The 25,857-nt window shown below is 44.7% G+C and overlaps 1 long non-coding RNA gene across 1 annotated transcript; it reads right to left on the reverse strand.

Annotated features, from left to right (window-relative positions):
- Nucleotides 1–9,206: 9,206 nt before the first annotated feature.
- Nucleotides 9,207–10,042, reverse strand: LOC147042769 (uncharacterized). Its single transcript, XR_015068775.1, has 4 exons — nucleotides 9,779–10,042; nucleotides 9,639–9,671; nucleotides 9,508–9,558; nucleotides 9,207–9,430 (listed from the first exon to the last, which is right to left on the reverse strand). It is a non-coding gene; the product is annotated as an uncharacterized LOC147042769 (long non-coding RNA).
- Nucleotides 10,043–25,857: the final 15,815 nt, after the last annotated feature.

Below are 25,857 nucleotides of genomic sequence, written 5' to 3' on the forward strand. Positions count from 1 at the left end.
GATCGGAGACGCATTCGCGTCCATGCTTAGAACAATCGCTATCGAGGGTGAATACGGTGATGTTGTTTGCAAGACATTTAATCCTGTTTACTATTTAAAAGTAAGTCGACGGCATATTGAGACCATTACGATCAGTCTACGGTCAGATCAAAACACTCCGTTAGATTTCGAATACGGCAAAGTAATTCTCATTCTGCATTTTAGATTGAAATAAAAAAAAAAAAAAAATGATGCCCTTAACTACACATCCCGACTTGAACCGTTTTATAAACTATTACGAGAACCAAGCAGGTGGCTCATTTACAGGCTTTCAAGGTAGCCCTGTCCAATACGGACGAGGCCTAGGTTCTATTTTCTCTAAACTTTTCCGTTTTGTCGCGCCGATGTTCAGAAGTGGATTTAACCTGGCGAAGCCACACCTCCAAAACGCTGCTAAGAACATAGCTTCGGATGTAGCGGGTCGTGTTATACAGAGAATACAACGGAAACCGGAAACAACGCAAGAAGGCTCTGGACGTTTTATCACGCAGAGGCCTGCATCCTGGTGGGCGGAGGAAGAGAGTTGTTAAGAATAAAAAGAAAAGGCGCTCTACCAGCCGCAAGTCAGTTGTCAGACGAAAGCGTTCGAGGCGGAGTATAGATATATTCTCTTGAAAGAAATGGCTCTCCTCCACTATCGCTCACAAGAGTGTGTTCTGAGTGAGTTAGATTTGTTTACAGCGCCATTGACACAATTATCTATCGAGGACAATCAATATGTAGAGATTCAGCCTTTATCCGCTATATTGGACCAAGGTCCAATTGAATTTTTTATCCCTGGAGACGGTTCAAAATATCTGGATTTATCGGATACGCTACTACACCTACGTTTAAAACTTACACGGAGAGACGGGAGTAATTTACCACCGAATGAACCTGTAAGCTTAATCAACTTCCCGCTAAATACAATTTTCGGTCAAGTCGATATATCTCTCGGAGATCGGCTCATCTCACAATCCAGCGCTACACATGGTTATAGGTCTATTATAGAATTGTTACTAAACTTTTCAAAAAGCTCGTTAGAGTCACAATTCACAGCCTGTATGTTTGCAAAAGATACAAGCGGGCGTATGGATTCCATCGCCTTCGAAGGGGCGGGGGTGAATGAGGGTTTACTCAAACGCGCACAGCGGGTAGCCGGGTCACGCGAGTTCCATCTCCTAGGCCCGCTTCATGCCGACATATTTTTTTCTGAGCGCCATCTGTTGAATAACGTGGATCTTCGTGTGAAGTTGACTAGAGCCCCTGATGATTTCTGTATCATGAGCCCTCCTGACAGTGATTCTTGTCTTAAGATACTTGGAGCTTCACTGTTTGTAAAAAAAGTTACAGTGTCCCCAGCAGTGGCTTTGGGTCATGCGTCCGCTTTACTTAAGAATAATGCTCTTTATTCACTTACAAGGGTAAATATTAAATCTTTTTCCATACCTCAAAACTCACGGATTTGCCACCAAGACAATCTCTTCCTAGGACATATACCCAAACAAATTGTAATAGGTTTGGTCAATCACAACAGTTTTACAGGGCGTCGTGATTTGAACCCCTTTAATTTTTTTCATCATGATGTCGAGTATCTCGCTTTGAGCCATGAGGGTCGTCAGATTCCGGCTAAAGCTTTTCAACCCAATTTCGATGCTGGGATATGTACACGGGAATTCCATAATTTATACACCGCATCTGGACGTTTTTTAAAAGATTTACCTCTATGTATCGATCAACAAGACTTTAATCACGGCTACTCCCTTTTTGTTTTCAATCTAAATCAAGCAGATGACTCGGGAGCTTTATTGACGATTAATAATGGTGTATTAAGACTTGATATGCGCTTCCGTGTGCCCCTCCCACACACAGCTACTCTTATTGTGTATGCAGCGTATGATTCAATTATAGAAATCAACAATGTCATTACTAACAAGATGAACGGACGGGAATTAGATTTGATCATGACTCGAAAACAAAGATCCCTTTTCGGAGGGGTGTTTGCATCGGATGAGATCGGTGACATCAAAGACACACACCCTAAGCATTATATTGTGAATACCGACCCCCGCCATCTTCCAGGGGAGCATTGGCTCGCCATAACACTGGAAAGCGACGGAACCGCCTCATTCTTTGATCCTTTTGGTTTACCACCGAATAACCCATACGACCCCGCTAGTATATACGAATTCCTGAAAAAACGCTCGAGTCGTATAACATACCACAACAGACAACTCCAACACGAACTGACGGACACCTGCGGACAGCATTGCGTGTATTATTTGTGTCAACGCGGATGCGGCCTTACCTACCAGGAGGTGTTATCTCATTACACTACTGACCCTTTAAAAAACGATGTTATGGTCCGCAATTTTGTCAAAAAACTGCAAAGGCCAGATCGGATGTGTGGAGGACAGATAGCTTGCTCGCTGCATAAATTAAAAAAATGCTATTGTTTGAAACAACGTTAATGTTTTATAAACCTCTTTATTCAATAAACAATGTTAAAGAGATTTACAGAGTCATGTGTTTTTTTCGGTAACAGTTCGTAATACAACAAAAAAACATTTTCATATCTAATAACTAACCCACTTTACAGTCGGCATTGTTTTCTTCCTTTTTCGTTTACTTATAACGCTTACATCTTTCTCGTAAGAAGCAGCCACATTGTCATCCTTAGCATATTTCACACGTTGAAAATCAGCACGAGCCAGGGGGTTGGAGATCGAAGATTCAGGTAGGTTAAGATTAGCTATTGTATTTAAAAATTCGCTCCAGCCAACAGGCTGACCAGGTAGTTTTTTTCCACTCACAACTAGATGTTTTAACAGATCACTCATATGGGAGCCTTTGACCGTTTTTCCTTTAAAAATAAATTCATTTAGCGGTGTCCATTTTATGTCATCGGCCGACAATCTTTTCAGCACATAGCTGGCGTTGCGACGATAATGGGGTCCGATGGCATCCAGAATATCTCCCCAATCTCCATCGGTTGTCTTCTCAAAAGTCTTTCTTTCAACCGTCTCCCTCTCATCGCTTTGAATCGTGATAGGTATTCGTTCGGTGTCCTTTTGTTTCACCACACCCATGTAACGTTGTAGCAGAGTTTGATACATTTTTATTTTCTCATATTGATTTAAATTTTTATTTTCCAAAACCTGTTTCATTTCACGATCGAGATCATTTTCAAGTGTATCACGTATGGTTGGTGCAGGTCGGCTTAGCCTCTCTAGCTGATAGGGTGAGATCATGTACATTTTTTGGGCTGTTTTCAAACTCATTTCTCATTTGTTTATGAAAGCGCCGGCGAGGCTCCCCAGAACAGGTGCAAAAGTGGCCAACAGTGGTAGTATAAAACCGCCCTTCTGAACCAACACAGCTCTTTTCTTCTTCAACGTATTTTTCTTATCAGCCAGAAAGCGGATGTTTTTCTTTTGTTTTTGAAGTTTTTGATAATGTTTTGATTTTAGAGGGATATGCCCTTTCAAAAGATTCAAAGCAATCTCACACAATGCTTTCACTAGACTAGCAGGACCTCTAAGGAGTAAATGCTTACGTTTGGCAGGTTTGGATGTAAACAGAGAGCGGAGTAGCGCTGCGTTTGTTTTTAATAGTTTTGTCATGGTTTTATTGTTTAGGGATATAAACAGTAGGCCACTGGTTATGTAGTACACCTGTCCGCAGTCTATATTGTTCTGGACAAGATGGTGTCAAATCTATCAGTAAATAGCCATGCGGGTCCTTTGTAGCATCCTCAAAACACTCTAGGAAAAACTTCCGATTGCTAGGGCAAATCTGATTTGCCAGAACATTCACTTGTAATTTATCGCGCGGGTTTTTGAACAAAATCAAATAATTACTGTTTAAACTGATTGTGCGGCTGAATTTCCCCTGGTGGAATACATTCTGTGTCAGCATTATAACGCTTAAATTTTTATGATGTCGATATTGAGTGAATATTCGAACCACTTCTGGATTATCCGAAGCCTGGAAGACGATGTCATCCAAAATCAGCAGATGATGTTGCTGCGGCGGGAACAGCTTCTCGTCATCAAAAGATTCAGGCAGTCCTTTGATAAATGTGATTTCTTTATTCAGCCTTTTGAGCTCATCGTACATCGGTTGATATGATGTGTAGACCCACACAATATTATCAGGTTTTTTTCTCAAAACATGTTCAGGATTTTCCAATACATTTTTTACACAAAAGGTTTTGCCACAACCAGAAGGCCCTGCTACTAAAGATGAAAAAGGAAGTTCTAATCTAGGGTCAAAATCAACCTGATTAAAAGCCATTTCCACACGCATACACACACACACACACACACACACACACACACACACACACACACACACACACACACACACACACACACACACGTATGGATAGAGAGTTGTCAATAACCAAAGGGTTCAGTGGTGCCTCGCTCGAGTAACCTCCTTTTATCATAGACCACACGAAGCCGTTTGGAGAATGACGTGTTTCTGAGATGAAACCCCCTCTTATCACGAACAATGCTGTGTTGGGGGGCGTATAGCACATCTGAGTGGGCACCTGCTGTGTCAATGTAACCCTGAACCAAACCGAGCATGCTATCGAGATTGATGTTTTGACCGCTCTCGTGAGTCTGCGTGATCCCCTTAACCTTCATTACAACGCGACCTGTCTCCCTCGTTCGGTAAGCGTAAGTTTTTGGCCCTGCAGAGACAAATTCTTGAATGGTGTCATTCGAGAGCTCATCTGTCAAATCACCCAGATAATCCCCTAGAGGAAGAACACTTTCACCCGGTTTCACAGTGTACACGATGCGGTCGGTGTCGGTGTAAAGCACTCTCCTCTGTAAAACCTCCAAATAGCTATACATTTTCAAACGTGCATAGGCTGTCGTGAAACACGCTGCAGCCACATTTGATGTTTTTGACGCAGGTATCTCTGTGTTTGTGTGGAGACAATACTGTACAATCGAAAGCTTTTCACTAATGAAGTGGAAAAACCTCACGTCGTACAGGCCTGAAAACAGAAGTTCAAAAAACTCCTCAGAAATTGTCACAATTTTGGTGTTTGCCATGTTCTCACGCTGCGCGAGCTTACCCCACAAGTTGTTAAGACAGAGTTTTGACACTTGTCTTTTTCCTGGGTTTACAGCAATTTTAGAAGGGTCGAGCTGGATACCCTGGTGAGTTGCGTAATTTTCAATGTATTTTTGTCTATCAGCTTGGTTGACCACGTGAGCCGGATAACCTGAAGACTCTTGTTTACCTTTAAGAAATGTGCGCATATAACCCTGAAAAATTGTGTCGCTTGTTCTTGTGTAGTGCCATACTTCTGTAATACTTGCAACCGTGTAGCCAAGGTCGAGTGCCTTAACAAATTCAGGGGTTGTCCAAACACCTGTTAACGATCTTTGATCATCATCATGTCTACATGCTGTTTGTTGATTATTGAGCTCAGCGCATGTACGACACAGTGTGAAGACAAGTTTACCTTTAGCTGTTTTGAAGGGTAAGATCGGCAAATACAAACCACGTGGTGGGTTGACTGTGGCGCTGATGAAGCCGAAATACGATATGGGGTCTTTAAAACCATCATGGATAATCGTCGGATGCCCCATGGGGTAGATGCCTGTGCTATTTATGTAAGGGTATAATGACGTTACATCAACATACAACACACGCTCGTCAGGTTCTGCTGTGTATCTTAAAACGAACGCGTTTGTTCGACCTCCAAAGAGGGCTTGCCTCGGCTTGAAAGGTGTGGGGAATTTGGCCTTTTTCAGGAATTCCTTCACCTGTATGTTCACCTTTTTCATCTGCAACCACTCGTGCTCCCACATGATTACAAGGTGCACATCCTGTTTAAGCTGTAGTTCCTGAATTTTCTTTTGGGTGCTATCAAACCTCTCCTGAAAGGGGCGTTTTGTTGTCGGGCATATTTTGGTGAGATCGTAGCATTCTGAACAGCCATGGTGATAACAACCAAAATACTCAAACACTATTTTTACACCGTCAATTTCGGTATAACCGTCCACAGTGTACTTATCTATCATGACCTCACCTCCGTTCAACGCATGTCTGATGTGAATATTCTGGCTATGCATGATCCATAGCAGGTATTGTATAGCATCATGTGAGAAGGCTTTATACTGACGCATATAGTTGTCTGAAGGTGTGATGGCTAGTGTTTGAGGGGTGAGGAAGCGAAAAACATTCATGCACGCCGACGCAATTGTCACAGCTTTGAATGGATCTGTTCCTGTGGCTTCAAAAAACTCACCCCTGAATTTCTCACTCCCCAACATTAACAGGTCAACATCATTCTTACAATAGGCTATCGCCTGCTTAGCAAAATCGAACACACCATTAGCTTCATTGTCGTACCATTCATCAAACTTAGCTCGTTGAGAGGGTGACATCCGATCGACACCGTAGTGCGCACGGTCAGGGTAACACCCTACATAGTTTAGATGTTCTAAAGAGCTGAATTTGTGCGGAAAATACCCCTTTGATTTATCTTCAAACCCGAGGGCCTTAGGCATCGCACTTAGGGGCATGGTCAGAAATGAGAGAGAGTCTATATATCGGGATTTCATGTCTAAATCGACAAATGACAAAACTTTACTCCCTTGCATCAGAATGTCAAGTTTGATACCGAGTTCGAGCATTCTCTTTATCAAGATGTATGAATCAAAACCTCTCGCATTATGCGCGACAAATGTCGTTTGTTTAAACCGGGGGTTTCGAAAAAAACTAAGAAAATCATCAACGCATTCGTCACCAAACCAATGTTTCTCCAATCTATTTGATTTACAGCAGATGAGAAAAGGTTTGTGGAAACCATCTGTATCTACATAGGTTTCAAAATCGTAGTAGACTACATCTTTGCAAGGTGGATGAGGCTTGATGGGCTGTATGTAACACACGTGAGGGTTTAACAGAGCATCGTTTTGACTCAAAACCTCGTCACAGACAGTACACCTGTTAACAGGGCAGCGATGTTTAGCACCTGTGCCATCAGCTTTCACATAATATTGCAGACCACATTGGATGCATTTTTTGTATGAGCTGCAGTTGCTCACACGATTCGCCACCCGGGCCTCTTTATGTTTGGCAAAGCATTCCTCATTACGACAAGTTTTGTTACAATCAGGGCAGATGATTCGCTTAAACCGCTTTTGTTTACAAAACGGGTCGAGACAAACATCACAATGCCCTGCACAACGGTGTTGATGCCAATTCTCGTGCCCCTTATAGCAATGTCTGCAAAAGTAAGCGTGACCAACAAACGCCTCTATAGCTTTCACACCATAGAAATGACCCTCGAGTAGTAAGACAAATAAAGTGTCTTCATCTGATGCGGGGTAACGCGTGTCAAAAAAAGTCATCGGACGACAATCCTCTTTTCGATACATTACAATTATTTTCCGTTTGAGGATTTTTTCAAATTTGTGGACATCCCCTAGACTCACAGGTGTCTGGCAATTCAACCCTACACTCTCGTGTAAAAGTCGTGCATGCCTTGTGGCCTGTTTTGCTGTTAGTGTGTTATTTAGCAGATAGGTTAGTGACAAAGCAAAACATAGCTTGTTGTCTTTGTTACGGGGTATGTGTAAATGCGTTTTTTTCAACCTCAAAATTTCTCTGTTGGTACTGTTTACCAACCTGCGCCACATTCCACCACCACCTTGTAACGGTGTGACTATTTGCACAACAAGCTCTAAGCTGTCGTCGGCAAGAAGCTCTGTGTTTGATTGAGCTAGACGTTCGAGCATGTCTGTTACATTATCTCTGATAGAGTTTATGTCACTCTTTTGCCTGTAGATATGCGCTCTCTCATTACCACCCACTAACTCAACCTGAATCACATCACCTTGTTGTGCCAGCCTATCCACCTCGCGCATGACATCATCGATTTTATCCTCAATCTGGAGGTATAAGGTTGCAAAATCATTGATGTTCGTTTGTGATGGTATATTTAGCTGGTTCCTTACCTCCACATTATTGAAATGCGGTCTGCTAACTACAACAGAACCACCTTGTTGGGAATTGACATTATTCACAAACATATCTGTGTGTGTGTTTTCATCATTAGCATCAATAGCATCAATCTGATGCTCGTTTATTACAGAACAGTTGCTAGGTTGGTGAGGCATGTGTTGAAATGTTGATGTGTCGGCATCTATAGCATCTATTTGATGATCAATTATTACAGAACAGTTGCTAGGTTGGTGAGGCATGTGTTGAAATGTTGGTGTGTCGACTTCGATAGCAGATGGAAGAGGGTCAACAGGATTAACGGGCAACTGGTCAACCATAGGCTGTGTATTTAGATTTCTGATCATAGTTAGCAGGTGTATAGGAATATCGGGACTGATACGGCCGTTGTTATCATTAGCATGGTTGTTTAATTTCTCTATAATTTCTACCAATTGTGGCGGGATCGGTGTAGGACTCTGTCTACCTTCATTCAAACTTTGATTGTTCAAATCATCTACGGCAGTTTGTAAATGTGTAAGCATATCGGGGGTTAGGGGGCTCTCACCCCCCGACACAGCAGCATTCATATTGTTGAGAACCAAGAGCAGATCTGACACATGATCGTCAGACGCATCAGCCGATAGCAAATCAATATCATTGTTAACGCTAAGCAAATCTAACTCAGATGCGTTACTTCTTTGGTTTGTGCCCGTTTCAGAACATGGTTGCAAATCTATTTCATTCATGCTTGTTAGGAAATCTGACTCTGTTGACGACAGGTTACAACGCTCCATTATATTTCTTTAAAAAAAAAAAACACAACAGAAATAGTACAAACAGTGATCTAAGTTGATTCAGCCAATTTCGTCAGGATTCGTATAACCCTAAAAGACTCTTGGAGTCGACTTTTGTAAATGCAGTTACCACCACACTCTCGTCTTCTATTGTTATGGTGATGACCCTCGCGTGCCGACTCTCGCGCACTGTTGGTCTGACGGCTCGCGTTGTAGATGGCGGCCCAGCGGCTCCTCCTCCTCCTTTCCTTTTGAACCCCACGACTCGTGAAACGGCGTTTGGCTGGAGGGTAGATATTTAAAATCAGTAAAACAGCTATAATAGCAAAAAATAGTTAGTCGAATGATAACATATAAAAAAAGTATACCTTTAACTTTGTTTGTCGATTTGTGAGGGTGGTTCACACATTCGTATGCACTTAAAGCATCCGCCAATTCTGTGTCAGTCAACGCTTCCGGCTCCACCTTCTGCCGGTCTGCACAAGGCCCAATGCTAGCACGTGACTCTGGTGCGCTTGACTCCTGCGGCTCAGGTATTTTGAAACACCGTTGAGAGATGTCTGCTAATGCCTGCGCTGTTTCTGAATCAGCTTCTGTCGGCAGCCCGTTTTTTCTGATATCCTCTTCAGCGGCGGCTATGAGGTCTGGTACATACATAAAATAAATCTTAAACCAGTAGCATTTATATTAACAACCCTAGATGAATACCACATTCACTCACCGTAGTCTGATTGTGTAAGAAAAACCCCGCTAAGATCATCGTTGAATGGGGCTGTAGGTGAATGAAAAAAAGTATTATAAAGTAGAAAAAATAAGAGTAATATATTCATGTAAATACTTACATTTACTTACGAGGATCATGAACATCAGCATAAACGATGATATCTATGACACAATACATAAACATTACATCATGTTTTTACAAATAACCTTAGTGCCTGATAATAAGCTTAATGTATTAATATATTGATAAAAAAACTAGCAACACTCACCTTTAACCATCTCGGTACAGTATTCAGCACTCTCCGACTCAGCTGCTCAGAGCTTCTGCGCCGGTCTGCTCTCTCAAATGATTGATGGTTGTCTGCCCCAAACTAACTTCAAACTTGGCGGGCCGAAAAGAGCACACCCCTCGGGGTCATGTGATGCGAAAACACTCTGCTAAAGCTAATGATTGGTGGAGGGGCTTGTCTTCATCAGCCCTTCAAACTTGGCTGGGGGGAAATGTCACACCTCCGAGGTTATGTGATGCAAAAACACTCTGGTAAAACGGAGACGGCTCGTCTTCATCCACCTTCATCCATTTACACATCATATGTGATGCGAAAAAACTCTGGTAAAATGAAGACAGTTTGTCTTCATCCGCTTTCATCAATTTACACATTGACTGGTGATACCCCCCAATACATGCACCATCAGGCCATCAAACACATTAGCATGTTTAGCATGTACACCAGCGTAATATTAACCATGACCAATATGGCGATAGCTAAAATAGCTAAAATAGCTTGGTAAAGTAAAAAATACATGCCCAGACATGCCGCAATAACCAATAGAGCCATCTCCCCCCGCGACAACCAGGAAGACGCCATCTTGGCCAGCCAAGATGGCGCCTTTCTGTCTGACGCACGAGATGACGCCTCTCTGTCTGACACCAGGATAGAACACCTGACCGGATGGGACGAGCATCACCATGTAACACCTGACCCAGGATGGGACGAGCATCATCGTGTAACACCTGACCCCACGAGATGGCGCCTTTCTGTCTGACATCAGAGGATGTCACAACACGATGTGACACCTGACACAGGATGAGACACCTGACCGGATGTCACACAAGGATGCCAAATCAGGATGTGACACCTGACACAGGATGCGACACCTGACCGGATGTCACATAAGGATGCCAAATCAGGATGTGACACCTGACCGGATGTCACACAAGGATGCCATACTCATTAGCATAAACACCTGCTACAATTGCATAACAATTGACATCAAAGGAAGCCACCTTGTCTTTCTCTCTAACGTGCTTATCTCGGCGAGAAAAAGCGATTTCGGCAATAAAAATTAAAACGCGTGTAAAACATAAACCAAACGTTGAAAGTGGTTATTTCTTCATGTATAATGATCAACTTGATACTCCCTAGCCTCCAACAGCCCTTTTTATTATAACAAATTAACCAGAGTGACGGGAGAGCGACATTTCAGAAAACGTGCTTATCTCGGCGAGAAAAAGCGATTTCGGCAATAAAAATTAAAACGCGTGTAAAACATAAACCAAACATTGAAAGTGGTTATTTCTTCAAGTATAATGATCAACTTGATACTCCCTAGCCTCCAACAGCCCTTTTTATTATAACAAATTAACCAGAGTGACGGGAGAGCGACATTTCAGAAAACGTGCTTATCTCGGCGAGAAAAAGCGATTTCGGCAATAAAAATTAAAACGCGCGTAAAACATAAACCAAACGTTGAAAGTGGTTATTTCTTCACGTATAATGATCAACTTGATACTCCCTAGCCTCCAACAGCCCTTTTTGTTATAACAAATTAACTAGAGTGACGGGAGAGCGACATTTCAGAAAACGTGCTTATCTCGGCGAGAAAAAGCGATTTCGGCAATAAAAATTAAAACGCGTGTAAAACATAAACCAAACGTTGAAAGTGGTTATTTCTTCATGTATAATGATCAACTTGATACTCCCTAGCCTCCAACAGCCCTTTTTATTATAACAAATTAACCAGAGTGACGGGAGAGCGACATTTCAGAAAACGTGCTTATCTCGGCGAGAAAAAGCGATTTCGGCAATAAAAATTAAAACGCGTGTAAAACATAAACCAAACGTTGAAAGTGGTTATTTCTTCATGTATAATGATCAACTTGATACTCCCTAGCCTCCAACAGCCCTTTTTATTATAACAAATTAACCAGAGTGATGGGAGAGCGACATTTCAGAAAACGTGCTTATCTCGGCGAGAAAAAGCGATTTCGGCAATAAAAATTAAAACGCGTGTAAAACATAAACTAAACGTTGAAAGTGGTTATTTCTTCATGTATAATGATCAACTTGATACTCCCTAGCCCCCAACAGCCCTTTTTGTTATAACAAATTAACTAGAGTGACGGGAGAGCGACATTTCAGAAAACGTGCTTATCTCGGCGAGAAAAAGCGATTTCGGCAATAAAAATTAAAACGCGTGTAAAACATAAACCAAACGTTGAAAGTGGTTATTTCTTCATGTATAATGATCAACTTGATATTCCCTAGCCCCCAACAGCCCTTTTTGTTATAACAAATTAACTAGAGTGACGGGTGTTAGGGATGTTCTAACTCTAACTTATTTTGCAAGAACCACACAGAGAGACAGTATGCCCTTTGAACACTTGCAAGTGGAGAATTTGTTCGTTACTGTAGATACAGCAATGTCCGAACAAAGTCTGCCGTTGAAGTCATGCAAGAGAGTCTTTATTGAGAGAAGAAGGGTGGGGGTGAGTGTCAGCCAAGGTGGGGGTGACATTTGACATGTGTAGTGGGCACCTCAGCAAATGATTAACCACTTGGGAGGGTCCCAGTTTATCGCTCCACGAGGCCGTGGACATAAATTCTAGTGGAGCAAAACAAGGACGCCTCCACACCACCTGGAGAGTTTCAACAACTGAATGGTTCAACTGTTCAGAATCACGGGAAGGTAAAAGGTTCAAACAAAGTTCATCATTCTAGTCTACATCCCAACATAATCATACGATCAAGATACTTTATAAACCCTAACATATCCCTCCTGTTTATCATATGATTATGCTCACCCCGATCAATAAAACATAAGTAAGAAAATATAATGAAGAAAAATAACAATAAAATAAAAACACAGAAACAGCACATCATTGTACCCATCACTTGCGAAGCATTTTCGATGGTCAAATCATTAAGTTTCTGTAAAACATGCTCGGCTAAACATCATCTACGCAATCTACATAGATCAATTTTAGTGTGTGAGTGAAAAACCTGCGGCAAGATGTTATAATGCAGGAAAAGTCTCACACGGTCCCTCTGCCTTAGGCGACCATAATGTTATCAATAACAACAGTCAAGACAAAAACTGCTCGTGTTTGTTCAGCCGTCATAGTCATCACATTTGACATGTCTGATATGTTGTATTTGCACTTGTGCTATGGTAGAAGACAAAAGTCTTGATACAGCAGACTTCAAACACGGGATAACACAAGTTGTAAATAAGCACATCAACACAAGCACAAAAAGCACAGGAGCCACAAATTTCAACAGCAGTTGCCACCAGTTGCCAGAGAATAGCCACGAAAGGAAATCCCATTGGTGTGGGACTTTGTCTTTTGACATGGCCTGCTGTAAGTTCTTCAGTGAATTCATGGCGTCGTTGATGTGCGTGTCATTTTCTCCTGGTATGTATGTGCAACAGGAGGTCCCAATAATGTGGCACACACCACCTTGCGCTGCAGTCATCAAGTCCAGAACCATCCTGTTTTGTAAGACCATTAGCCTAATAGCCTCAATCTCTCTGTTTTGACCATCATTGACCTGCAGCGAGAGATTCACAAACGATTGGAAACGATAGTTCAGTGTCTCGATGTAGAGTGCTTGTTTTCCAACTCCGATCCAAGGAAAAAGCGCATGAACAACTTTGTCTCCGACGGACCATATTTTATGATCATCTGGCACGTTCGCACCCCAGACAGGGTCATGAGGGTCAAAGGTTGCAACAGCCCTGCGTCGACGTCCAGAAGAGTTGTGTGCTGTCGTCAGCTGATGGTGTTGTATCCTGTAAGTGTGGTCTGTCACCCACACTGGAGCACACACTCCTGTCCAGTTGGCGGGCAGCATCGGATAAACCTTGTGACCACAAAGCCACCAGCCATTCTGTATGAAGTAGGTCCCGTTAGATGGCGCAGCCATATCGGTGGGAGATCCCTCACCACTTGAAATGGCTCTCTTATCCTGACACTCAGCGGTGATGTCCAAAGCTCCCATCCAGTTTCCTCCTGGAGAGCAGTCGTCGTTGATGCATTTGTGGGTCTCGTTTCCTTGGATGTAACATGTGTAGTTCACTCCAGCTGGTCTCTCTGTGTAGGCCACTTGCGGCAATGTTCGTCCTTTAACAGTCACATTGAGATTTGTCCAGAAAAGCTGATCACAGGTACCGTCTGCAAGTCCAGGGCGGAAAGGGTCGGCATCACTGACTGTGACAGCACGGTGTTGATATCCAATTTCTCCTATGGATGCCATACATTTTGCTTCAGTGACATTCATTGCTCTCGCCTCCAAGTGAACTTGCGTGGAGGAAGGAGGGAGTTTGGAACACACATAGCATCCCTCCTGTGTGTGAGCTCTCACACTGAACTTCACATATCGGTACCAAGCGTTGGTTTCGTATGGGTTTCTGGGGTCCCATGACCAGTCCTCGAAATTCTCATCATGTGACCATCTTCTTCCACGAATGACACTGTCCATTGGTCCATTCAGATGAGCCCACAAACCATAGCACACTCCAACCACAGCGCAGCATAGAATCCACCTGGCATATGGAATTCCGTTGCTACTAGGATGGCAGAGACGCCGGGACATCTCCTCGCCTAGCGGAGTGGGGATCGCTGAATTCTTCACCGACGTTGAGACGTTCCACCCTAAACGATGAAACTCCTTTGAAGTCGGCCTTCCCCACCACTCCGAATGAGGGGTCCAGCACTCTCTGCAACTTGCAGTGGCTGAGGTGAATCCAGCTGGGCCGTTCAGCAATCTTTACTGCAGTGGGGGTAGTCAGCAAGACTTGGAATGGTCCCTCCCACCGCGGGCTGGCCCAGTTCTTTCTTTTGATGACCTTGATGTAGACCCAGTCTCCTGGCTTAATGAGGTTATCAACCTGTGGGGAGAGAAGACCAGGCGGCAGTAAATTTGCGTTTAACACATCTTTCATTTTGAGTGTTCTGATCATGTAATCTGCCAAGGTCTGTTCTTCATCTGCTTTTTGCAAATCTGCAGGGAACACAGGTAGTCTATATGGTCTCCCATGTATAATTTCAAAAGGCGTTAGCCCTTCTGAATTGGGGGTGATTCTCATATAGAGTTTCACCAAGTCTAGGCACTCTGGCCAGGCTCTGCCTGTTGATTCCATGCATTTTTTCAACCTGCTTTTGATAGTAGCGTTTGCTCGTTCAACCAGGCCTGCACTGGATGGGTGCCAAGCACAGTGGTTTTTTAACGTTATCCCAAGGTGTACAGCCATGTTTTGTACAACTTGGTTCACAAAGTGTGGACCATTGTCACTGTAAATGATCTGTGGGATGCCATGAACCGGTATGACGGTTTTGCAAATGGCTTTTGCCACTGTTAAGGCATCTGCTCGTTTAGATGGAACTATTTCAACCCATTTGGAAAATGCATCAATCATCACTAGGCAGTATTTGTGAGGTCCACTTTGTGTGAGTTCAATAAAATCCATGTGCATGATTTGGAATGGGTAAGACGGTTTTGGAAAGGAGCCTCTCTTAGGTCTCATGTTTCCTTGTGGATTATGTTTCACACAAACAGGACATGCTTTACAAAAATTTTTTAAGTAAGCATCTAAACCAAAGGTAGTGAATTGTTGATGTATGATGGACCTCATCCCTCCTGTCGACACATGGCAAGGCCCATGTGTCGCAATTGCTGCTGCCTTAAAAAGTGATTTTGGTAAAACAGGTTGTCATTGATGCGGTGGATATTATCTGTAGCCACAACTGCACCTTTTGTCGCCCACATTCGTTTTTCCACCATTGGAGCATTGCCCTGCATGTCTGTCAGTATAGTTTTATCTATGAGTTGCGTGTCCTCTGAATCTATTAAAAAAATTTCATGGCCATGTTTCCCTGCTGCTGCTTCCTTAGCGATTTTGTCTGCAAATCTGTTTCCATTTGAGACTTCATCTGTGCCTGTGGTGTGAGCAGCACATTTACACACAGCAAGTTTAGCAGGTAAACGGATGGCCTGCAACAAGTCTTTCAACAAGGAGGCATGGGTAACCGGCTTACCGGTTGATGTTGTCATCCCCCTGCGCTCCCATTGTTTTGCAAAATAGAACAGAGTAGAAAACGCATACTGACTGTCTGTGTATACAGTGACTTCCTTATCTCTTGCTAATTGACAAGCTCTTGTCAGTGCAATCAGCTCAGCAGCTTGCGCTGACCGATTGCATGGAAGCTTCTCTGCTTCAATAATCCGGTTTGGCAACTTCACAATTGCATAACCACTTTGATTGTTCCCTTTAGGATCCTTTGAACATGATCCATCCACAAACCACTTTTCCCCTTTATCAAGTGGAGTGTCACTTAAATCTTGTCTAGGTAGCTGTAGATGTTCTGTAGCATCTAAACAATTATGTGGGGTTCCATCCTCTGGCAACGGGATCAATGTTGCTGGATTTAGGACTGTGCACCTTTTTATCATAATATGCGGTTGTGACAGAAGTGTAGCAGTGTAGGATAGGTGTCTGGCGGGTGACAAAAAGTTCATTTTGCTTTGCAGTAGCAACACATCTACAGCATGTGGAACCAACAAGTCCATTTTGTGGAAAAGGACCACATCTGCGGATAGTGTCACTGCAAGCGCTGCTGCGCATACTGCTTGGACACAGTCTGGTAACGATTGAGCCACTGGATCCAATTTTTTTGAATAAAATGCAATTGGTCTTAGTTTACTGCCATGACTCTGCAGCAACACTGAGGTCATAAAACGATTCCTGCAGTCTACCGTTTGCACAAACGTTTTATTGTAGTCTGGTAAGATAAGGGTTGTAGTTTCCATCAAAGCCTGTTTCAGTACTACAAAAGCATCCTCCGCTACTGGTGTCCATATTATTTTTTCTGTCATTGCCATGGGGACTCCATGCACAATATTCAGCAATGGTTGCGTCTTTTCTGCATAATGTGGGATCCATGCTCTGCAGTAATTGCAGAGCCCCAAAAATGACATCATTTGTTTTTTTGTCTCAGGTTTTGGTGCATCTGCAAGGATTTGTTTTCTGGTTTTTTGTATCTGTCTTCCAGCAGCTGACAACGTGTGACCTAAATAGTTCACCTCCTGTTTGACCCATTGTAGTTTATTTTTGCTTACTTTATTCCCTGCTTTACAGAGATAGTGTAACAAAGCTAAGGAGTCTTCCTTGCAAGCAGCTTCAGTTTCAGAGGCTATCAAGAGATCATCTACATAGACTAGAAGTTGGCTTTTGTTTGAAATTTGAAAATCAGCCAAACATGCCATGATAGCTTGAGTGAAAATAGTTGGACTATCAGCAAATCCCTGCGGCAATCTGGTGTACGTATAACTTTGTCCTTTAAAGGTAAACGCAAACCAAAACTGTGAGTCTGGGTGGATTGGCACTGAGAAAAATGCATTGCTAAGATCAATCACTGTGAAAAACTTCTGGTTAGGTTTCAAAGTGTTCAGAAGTGTGTGCGGGTCAGGCACATTAGGTGCTCTTGTTTGTATTGCCTCATTTACTGCTCGTAAATCTTGTATCATTCGCCAATCAATCTTGTTGGCCTTTCGGACTGGAAAAATAGGAGTGTTGCAAGGAGAATCTGAGCACTTCCTAATAATCCCTCCTGACAAAAGATCATTTATGACAGGGGCAATCCCATTCATTGCCTCCTGTTTTAAAGGATATTGCTTAACTCTTGGACGCCACTCTGATCTTGGTTTGATCTGTACTGGGGGAATGGACTTTAAAAGTCCTACATCAGATGGGCCCTTTGTCCATAGCTCTTCAGGAAGCTCAGCCAATTCCCTCTCCTCCATCTCAGTCAAACAAACATTAACTAGTCAGGGAAGCGCATAAGCGCATGCCCTTCCATGAGCCACTTCACACACTGTTTGCTTCCACATGTCACAACTGGTACTGTAGCTCCACCCATCACCTTTGTCCTCATAATCAGTGATAGATTCGGCAAGTTTAATTCGGCAACCCACATCTGCCCATGTTATACTGTGAGGTTTAAACAATGAAATGTGGGGTACAGCCGACAACTTGTATTTGTCTTTTTTAGGAGCGGGCAGGAGCACAGCAGCAGGTGCAAATGACCTGCGATCAGTGTACAGAGCAGTGATTGTTAAGGTTACTTCTGTGTCACTGAGAAAACTTTCAATATATTCATCTTGTGGATCAGTGAGAATATTCATGGTGACATGTAATTGATTACAAGACATTTCTGATTCAGGTCGTGACAATTGCTTTCGGGCTTCACTCAGTAAACTGTTTGGTAGCTTGGGATTCTGTTCAACAGAGATGTCAGACGAACAGCAAATTTGTTCACCTGCTTGTGCAGCGTATAAATCAACATCTCTCACTCTACATGCTCGCATGCCACCCTTTACTGGAATTATTGCAATTCCCAATCTAGTCATCAGATCTCGACCCAGCAGGTTTATGGGGCATTTTGGGGATAGGACAATCGAGACTGAAGCCATGTTTCCAGTTTCATCATCCCTTACTTCAACTGGGTTGGAGATACTCTCCTTGTGTACCTGCCCATCAGCAGATTTCACCCAAATAGTATTTTGGGAGGCCTTTAGATTAGGGACTTTAGTTTTTATTACGGTTTTACAAGCCCCGGTATCACACAAAAACTCTACATCACTTCCTCCAACGTTTAAGGTAACATGTGGTTTTTCTTTTAATGTACTCAAAATGTCCCATGCTGTATGGACATCTACTATTTCTTCCTCTGTAGGATCACAAGAGGTCAAAGGGGAGGAATCTAGTCATGCTGAGAATTTGGCTTTACCTCTGCCCCTTCCTCCACCCTTTGATTGGTCTTGTTTTGCATATCGACACTCTCTTGCAAAGTGTCCTCGTTTCCCACAGTTCCAACAGTTTTCAGAATCTGATGGGGGTTTTGAATTGTATGGTGGCCTACGACCCGGTTGACCTCTTCCTCTGCTCCGTTGGGAGCCTCGAAAGAAGACAGTTTTATCTTCATCTAGGTCCTCATCATCATCGTCGAGATGAAATACATCAGAACTTGGCCCTTTTTTGATCACTTTTTCAGCATGTCTGGCCCACTGCATGGTTGTTGTAACGCTAGCAGTGTCCACTTCCACCAAGTGTTTCCTCACCCAATTGCCAATTTCAGGACGGAAACCAGTGAGGAGTGCATTTTTAAACTGTTGCTGATAAGCACTCTCAGCTGCATCATTAAATGGGATGCCACTATGCACCCTAAATTCTTTTTCAAATCTCAAGCGAAAATCATCAGTATCTTCCCCAGGCTTCTGTTTTATTCCTGCTAAATGACCATAATTCGCTCGTCTTTGAAATATATTTCGCACTCTTTGCACAAGATCATTCCATTGTGCTATATACTCCCCTCTCAACTGATTTCCCTCAACAGGATAGGGGAAAGGTCCTTGGTTATTTCTACCTGTATAATTTCCTCTAACCTTGGCCCAGTCTTTTCCCAAAGAAGACATTGCAGCTTCTCCTGCCTCATGCCCATTCAGTCTATAGGAATGTATGATTCCAGCCATGTCTTCTGCCCATTTATCTGGGTCTTCTGCAACAGGGGTAACCCCTTCAACTGCTTTTCTTGCCTCTTCCAAAGTCCATGGCCGAAAAACAGATGTATGTAGAGGGTAGCCTTCCCCTACAATAGGGTTTGGCACCTGTATCATTGGGCACACATCAACATTGTCTAAAGTTTGAGAAAATCTAGCAGCATTGGTCATAGTTCTTGTTTGCACAGGACTTCTAATTACGTGACCCTGACCTTTTTTGCTATTGTATGGGGGAGGGTGCAGGTCTGTTAAACTTGGATACAAGTTTTGCACAGGAGCGGAAAGCTCTTCTTGCTCCTCTGCTTGAGCTGCGGCTGAGACAGCGCGCCTGGGCACTGTAGCCTCATTGTCTTCCGGCCTGACAAACATACTTGCGGCCTCATCACTTTTCACCTTTATATTTTTTGTCTTTTGAATTTGTTCTCTTCTCTCTTGTGAAGCTTTCAACCACACTCTAGCACATTGCAATTCTCCCTCTTTTCTTTCCTTTCTCAGTCCTTTTGTCTTCCTAGCCACACTCTCCTCCAAAGCATCAACCACTATTTTCCACACTTCAACTTTCAACTTCCCTTCTACTCCATACTTTTTCTTCCACTTTGGCATGTATTGCATACAATTAAGAAATCTACTCGCCATGTACTTCTCATCTCCTTCAAGAGCTAGAGATTTACCGTTTTTATTTCCCATCTTAACTTGGTTTTTCAGGATTTATATAAAATAAAAATTATTTCTTTGAGGATCCTCAATGCAGGTTTAAATTGACCGTTCAACAACAATTGCCTCTTAGTCAAATTATCCTACCAGTCACACACTCAATCACACAACTTAGCGCTTTTTAACTTTTAGGCCTATCCCGGATGGGTGCAAAAACCCTTCCAAACAGCTGGGAAAAAAAACGGACAAAAAAGAATCTACGCCCTTCTCCAATTAAGAAAAAGAAGCTCTGTCTCTTTTAACCCGTTCCCTCCACTGGGTCTTGGACCCAAGCTATTCTATGGCTAGGAAAAACGTACAAAGAAAAATCTACACCCTTCTTTGAATCACAAAAAAGAAGCTCTGTGTTCCTTAGCACGTTCCTTCCACTGGGACTCCAACCCAAGCCAGATCCTGTAGCTTGGAAGAACAGACAAAGAAGAATCTACGCACCTCCTCAATGAATGAAAAGGAAGCTCTGTTTTCCTTAGTCTGTTCCTTCCACTGGGACTTAAACCCAAGCTATATACCGTGCACTTCACACAATTTTAGGGCTTTAACTTACTTGTCCCCTGGTTCGTTGCACTGCCGGATCCCGTCTATCCGCCGCTGTCAGACGAAGGCAGACCTAAGATGCTGGCCCAGCGAAGAATTCACTCCCCAGGACTTTCTTAACCAGGTCCACCTAATAGACGCTGGCCCGTCGACGGAAAGCAGCACGTTGTCCTCAGTCGGTCAGCAACGGGTATGTGGGATCCGGGTCACGGCACCAAAATGTTAGGGATGTTCTAACTCTAACTTATTTTGCAAGAACCACACAGAGAGACAGTATGCCCTTTGAACACTTGCAAGTGGAGAATTTGTTCGTTACTGTAGATACAGCAATGTCCGAACAAAGTCTGCCGTTGAAGTCATGCAAGAGAGTCTTTATTGAGAGAAGAAGGGTGGGGGTGAGAGTCAGCCAAGGTGGGGGTGACATTTGACATGTGTAGTGGGCACCTCAGCAAATGATTAACCACTTGGGAGGGTCCCAGTTTATCGCTCCACGAGGCCGTGGACATAAATTCTAGTGGAGCAAAACAAGGACGCCTCCACACCACCTGGAGAGTTTCAACAACTGAATGGTTCAACTGTTCAGAATCACGGGAAGGTAAAAAGTTCAAACAAAGTTCATCATTCTAGTCTACATCCCAACATAATCATACGATCAAGATAGTTTATAAACCCTAACAACGGGAGAGCGACATTTCAGAAAACGTGCTTATCTCGGCGAGAAAAAGCGATTTCGGCAATAAAAATTAAAACGCGTGTAAAACATAAACCAAACGTTGAAAGTGGTTATTTCTTTATGTATAATGATCAACTTGATATTCCCTAGCCCCCAACAGCCCTTTTTGTTATAACAAATTAACTAGAGTGACGGGAGAGCGACATTTCAGAAAACGTGCTTATCTCGGCGAGAAAAAGCGATTTCGGAAATAAAAATTAAAACGCGTGTAAAACATAAACCAAACGTTGAAAGTGGTTATTTCTTCATGTATAATGATCAACTTGATACTCCCTAGCCCCCAACAGCCCTTTTTGTTATAACAAATTAACTAGAGTGACGGGAGAGCGACATTTCAGAAAACGTGCTTATCTCGGCGAGAAAAAGCGATTTCGGCAATAAAAATTAAAACGCGTGTAAAACATAAACCAAACGTTGGAAGTGGTTATTTCTTCATGCATAATGATCAACTTGATACTCCCTAGCCTCCAACAGCCCTTTTTATTATAACAAATTAACCAGAGTGACGGGAGAGCGACATTTCAGAAAACGTGCTTATCTCGGCGAGAAAAAGCGATTTCGGCAATAAAAATTAAAACGCGTGTAAAACATAAACCAAACGTTGAAAGTGGTTATTTCTTCATGTATAATGATCAACTTGATACTCCCTAGCCCCCAACAGCCCTTTTTGTTATAACAAATTAACTAGAGTGACGGGAGAGCGACATTTCAGAAAACGTGCTTATCTCGGCGAGAAAAAGCGATTTCGGCAATAAAAATTAAAACGCGTGTAAAACATAAACCAAACGTTGAAAGTGGTTATTTCTTCATGTATAATGATCAACTTGAACTCCCTAGCCCCCAACAGCCCTTTTTGTTATAACAAATTAACTAGAGTGACGGGAGAGCGACATTTCAGAAAACGTGCTTATCTCGGCGAGAAAAAGCGATTTCGGCAATAAAAATTAAAACGCGTGTAAAACATAAACCAAACGTTGAAAGTGGTTATTTCTTCATGTATAATGATCAACTTGATATTCCCTAGACCCAAACAGCCCTTTTTGTTATAACAAATTAACTAGAGTGACGGGAGAGCGACATTCCAGAAAACGTGCTTATCTCGGCGAGAAAAAGCGATTTCGGCAATAAAATTTAAAACGCGTGTAAAACATAAACCAAACGTTGAAAGTGGTTATTTCTTCATGTATAATGATCAACTTGATACTTCCTAGCCCCCAACAGCCCTTTTTGTTATAACAAATTAACTAGAGTGACGGGAGAGCGACATTTCAGAAAACGTGCTTATCTCGGCGAGAAAAAGCGATTTTGGCAATAAAAATTAAAACGCGCATAAAACATAAACCAAACGTTGAAAGTGGTTATTTCTTCATGTATAATGATCAACTTGATACTCCCTAGCCCCCAACAAGTCAATAACTTCTATGATAGTTGATAAATATTTGCACGTTTATCTATACAAGTACAATCTTTTTGTGTGCGTGTGTTTGTTTGTATGTAGTGTGCCAATATTTTCTAAGTGCCACCGGCTCTGCGTGGCTACGGCGTCTGCCCAACGCCGGTTCCCGGGTCGAACCCGGATGACGAAAAATGTCTGTCTCCGCCTGGAGCTCACAGCCAACTTGGCGAAAATGTTCTTAGTGCCCACGGCTCTGCCGGGCTTGTGCGTCCGACCCGCGCCGGTTCTGCAGCCGGCCTCGAATGACGAAAACGAACGGTCTCCGCCTGGAGCTCACAGCCAACTTGGGGAAAACTTTCTAAGTGCCACCGGCTCTGCGTGGCTACGGCGTCCGTCCAACGCCGGTACCCGGGTCGAACCCGGATGATGAAAAATGTCGGTCTTCGCCTGGAAGTCCCCACCAACTTGGCGAATATTTTCTAAGTGCCCACGGCTCTGCCGGGCTTGTGCGTCCGACCCGCGCCGGTTCTGCAGCCGGCCTCGAATGACGAAAACGAACGGTCTCCGCCTGGAGCTCACAGCCAACTTGGCGATAAGTTTCTAAGTGCCACCGGCTCTGCGTGGCTACAGCGTCTGCCCAACGCCGGTTCCCGGGTCGAACCCGGATGACGAAAAATGTCGGTCTCCGCCTGGAGCTCACAGCCAACTTGGCGAAAATGTTCTAAGTGCCCACGGCTCTGCCGGGCTTGTGCGTCCGACCCGCGCCGGTTCTGCAGCCGGCCTCAAATGACGAAAAATAACGGTCTTCGCCTGGAAGTCTCCACCAACTTGGCGAATATTTTCTAAGTTCCCACGGCTCTGCCGGGCTTGTGCGTCCGACCCGCGCCGGTTCTGCAGCCGGCCTCAAATGACGAAAACGTACGGTCTCTGCCTGGAGCTGACAGCCAACTTGGCGAAAAGTTTCTAATTGCCACCGGCTCTGCGTGGCTACGGCGTCTGCCCAACGCCGGTTCCCGGGTCGAACCCGGATGACGAAAAATGTCTGTCTCCGCCTGGAGCTCACAGCCAACTTGGCGAAAATGTTCTTAGTGCCCACGGCTCTGCCGAGCTTGTGCGTCCGACCCGCGCCGGTTCTGCAGCCGGCCTCGAATGATGAAAACGAACGGTCTCCGCCTGGAGCTCACAGCCAACTTGGGGAAAACTTTCTAAGTGCCACCGGCTCTGCGTGGCTACGGCGTCCGTCCAACGCCGGTACCCGGGTCGAACCCGGATGATGAAAAATGTCTGTCTTCGCCTGGAAGTCCCCACCAAATTGGCGAATATTTTATAAGTGCCCACGGCTCTGCCGGGCTTGTGCGTCCGACCCGCGCCGGTTCTGCAGCCGGCCTCGAATGACGAAAAATGTCGATCTCCGCCTGGAGCTCACAGCCAACTTGGCGAAAAGTTTCTAAGTGCCACCGGCTCTGCGTGGCTATGGCGTCCGTCCAACGCCGGTTCCCGGGTCGAACCCGGATGATGAAAAATGTCGGTCTTCGCCTGGAAGTCCCCACCAACTTGGCGAATATTTTCTAAGTGCCCACCGCTCTGCCGGGCTTGTGCGTCCGACCCGCACCGGTTCTGCAGCCGGCCTCGAATGACGAAAACGAACGGTCTCTGCCTGGAGCTCACAGCCAACTTGGCGAAAAGTTTCTAATTGCCACCGGCTCTGCGTGGCTACAGCGTCTGCCCAACGCCGGTTCCCGGGTCGAACCCGGATGACGAAAAATGTCTGTACCGCCTGGAGCTCACAGCCAACTTGGCGAAAATGTTCTCAGTGCCCACGGCTCTGCCGGGCTTGTGCGTCCGACCCGCGCCGGTTCTGCAGCCGGCCTCAAATGACGAAAAATAACGGTCTTCGCCTGGAAGTCCCCACCAACTTGGCGAATATTTTCTAAGTTCCCACGGCTCTGCCGGGCTTGTGCGTCCGACCCGCGCCGGTTCTGCAGCCGCCCTCGAATGACGAAAACGAACGGTCTCTGCCTGGAGCTCACAGCCAACTTGACGAATATTTTCTAAGTGCCACCGGCTCTGCGTGGCTACGGCGTCCGTCGAACGCCGGTTCCCGGGTCGAACCCGGATGACGAAAAATGTCGGTCTCCGCCTGGAGCTCACAGCCAACTTGGCGAATATTTTCTAAGTGCCACCGGCTCTGCGTGGCTACGGCGTCCGTCCAACGCCGGTTCCCGGGTCGAACCCGGATGATGAAAAATGTCGGTCTTCGCCTGGAAGTCCCCACCAACTTGGCGAAAAGTTTCTAAGTGCCACCGGCTCTGCATGGCTACGGCGTCCGTCCAACGCCGGTTCCCGGGTCAAACCCGGATGAAGAAAAATGTCGGTCTCCGCCTGGAGCTCACAGCCAACTTGGCGAAAATGTTCTAAGTGCCCACGGCTCTGCCGGGCTTGTGCGTCCGCCCCTCGCCGGTTCTGCAGCCGGCCTCAAATGCACGCAAAATCAGCCTCTCCCCCTGGTCCCCCTGATTTGGTCCCACTAGTCAGTGTACTCATCCACTTTCCCCCCGTTTTCCAAAACACCATCAGAACGAGTATGGGGGGGACCCCTTAGGTATATGCCAGCGCAACACCAATCCGCTCCGCGCTGGTTCCCATGTCGGCTACGGATGAATAAAACCAGCCTGTCCCCCCTGGAGCTCACGAGACACGGAATTTTTTCTAAGTGCCACCGGCTCTTCCGAGCAAAAGTGTCCGAGTGACCAAGTGGAGGACGGCCGCCTCCTTAAACACAGGCCGAACAGGAGCGTGAGGAGTCAGACTCGGGCGGTGCGCAGATTCCCGCCTGGGTGACCGAACGTTCCCCGCTTGGGCCGGAGGGCCGACGCCACCCCCCCCTTTCGCCCCCACGGACCGCCTCCGAGGCCACTTCACCCGGGTCATCCTCTGCTCCCTACCAATTGTTAATCAATGGGGCCGCTCCGCCGGATTTGCACCCCCCTGTCCACCACGAGTCCCCCGACCAACCCGAGTAAAGACCTTGTCTTTCTGCCAAACAAATGAGTTGCCGGCCGTCCTACGGGTCGCCTTCCGGCCCCAAACGTGCGGCGGGATAGTGGCAAGGCGCCCGCGGCGGCCAGCGGC

The sequence above is a fragment of the Syngnathus leptorhynchus genome, chromosome 17, assembly GCF_054491065.1.
Source record: "Syngnathus leptorhynchus isolate UIUO chromosome 17, UIUO_Slep, whole genome shotgun sequence".
Classification (NCBI taxonomy): Eukaryota; Metazoa; Chordata; class Actinopteri; order Syngnathiformes; family Syngnathidae; genus Syngnathus; species Syngnathus leptorhynchus.